This window comes from Solanum tuberosum, unplaced genomic scaffold (assembly GCF_000226075.1).
Source record: "Solanum tuberosum cultivar DM 1-3 516 R44 unplaced genomic scaffold, SolTub_3.0 scf00044, whole genome shotgun sequence".
Classification (NCBI taxonomy): Eukaryota; Viridiplantae; Streptophyta; class Magnoliopsida; order Solanales; family Solanaceae; genus Solanum; species Solanum tuberosum.
The window spans coordinates 1776155-1778062 of NW_006238970.1; positions in this window are offsets into that span (position 1 = coordinate 1776155).

Consider the following 1908-nt stretch of genomic DNA (forward strand, 5'->3'; position numbering starts at 1 on the left):
TGTACCACCAATTTATCTTCCTTTCTGTTGATGGAGGATTTACAAATTTATCATATTATTAGATTGCACAACAATCTCGTATCCAATGACTTTTTATACCTTTTGATGATAAAAATTACCTTCACATTTTGAAGAAATATTTGGAGAACTCACAGTGTTCTTAATTTAACCACAATGATGACTATTATAATTTTCTTTTTTTTCATGCCCATATTCATTTGTACAACCACAATAGTCACGGTCATCTTTCAGACTTATCCTGTACTACTATCACATTCACATAAGAGAATGAACAAAACCAATTGGTCAAAATTCATGACTTCTCATAAATAAAAATACAATTAGTTTGTCATAGTCATCATTAAATCATCATTATGGTGCATTAGAACTTAAATCCAACGTCTTATCCATATATTAGGTCATCAATCGGTGGGACATGAACCCAATGTATTATCATCATGGTGCATCAAAATTCAAGCTGATGTCTTACCCTCTTGGTGCGATAGAACTTGAGTCTATCGTCTTACCCTCAAACTTTAACCTGATGTCTTATCCTTTTGGTGAGATGGGACTTGAATCTATCGTCTTATCCTCAATCAATTATATAGTAGGTCAAGTGCAATGGACTCATCTCAAAGCCCCTTTGCTCTCAACGATACAATTAGTGCAACTAAATTTGGAATTATAAGTTTTTAAACATAGAATTTTATTTATTCAAATATATGTACAGACAAAATTAGTCAAATCATCTCACTTATTCGGAGGAACCGACTCTTCATATTATACTTCTCCAATACTTAGTACAGTCAACAAACAGTCGACAAATCATAATTAAATGTAAGCAAAACTTTCTAAAGCTTACATATGATTAGTTAATTTAATCAACTCCAATACATGCAAAACTACAATTAAATTATTATGTAATATAAACTATTCTAATCTTTAAGTCTCAAAATAATTTAAATTAAAATAGATAGGAAAAGTTACTCCCTGGATAATAGAAGCATGATGATAAACAATTTGGATGCATCTTGGAACAAGACAACTCTGTCGTTGAGTGTATCAACTTTATCATCTCTTCCTTTCTTTCTTTAATAGAAATTTTGGGAAGGGACAAGTACACAAACTCTGCTAGTTGTATTGCTATCAAGCATCATAATATTAATATAGAGACTCGAGCTGATAACATGTTATATAATCAAGCTCAAGATAATATAATTATAAAGAGAAAAAGTCAAGAAATGTAGATAGAAGGGATAACTTTACTTCATATTCAAGTGTGTTCTCCAAATGATGAATGGTATATCTATTTATAGTGTTGAGATATCATACCCAAAGGTCACCTTGTTAAAAGCCAAACTAGTAGATACATAGTTATCCACCAAGGTTGATATCACCTTGGAATTATACATACATGAATTCATCAATTAATTCTTGAAGTAATCAAATGGACAATCCACAATTCAATGGATTTATAACAAGTTTTAAAATTAAGAAATAAATTACCTTGTTTTATCCTTATTATTTCATTTTCTAATATTTAGATAGAGTAAAGACGAGGAGAAAAAATAGAAAAAGGAAAAGATATAAAATGACGAAAAAGAAGGAATGCAAAGTTAGTGACTACAACAACAAAAATGACAGTTCTTGAGCATTTGTATGTCGAACAAGAGGATAAAGGTGTGGGTAAGAAGTTGTATAGGTTAGTCACGGCGAGAGAGAAGATTTGATTTTAAATATTGTAGTTATCAATTATTTTAATTTACAATTTAGTCTATAATTGTTGGTCATAACCACAAATCACACTACTAAAAAACTGCTAAAAAACGACGGAAGAAAAAGCGACAGACAGCGTCGCTCCAAAAAAGCGACGGACTAAGAGATGCCGTCCGTCGCTTTTCAATAAAC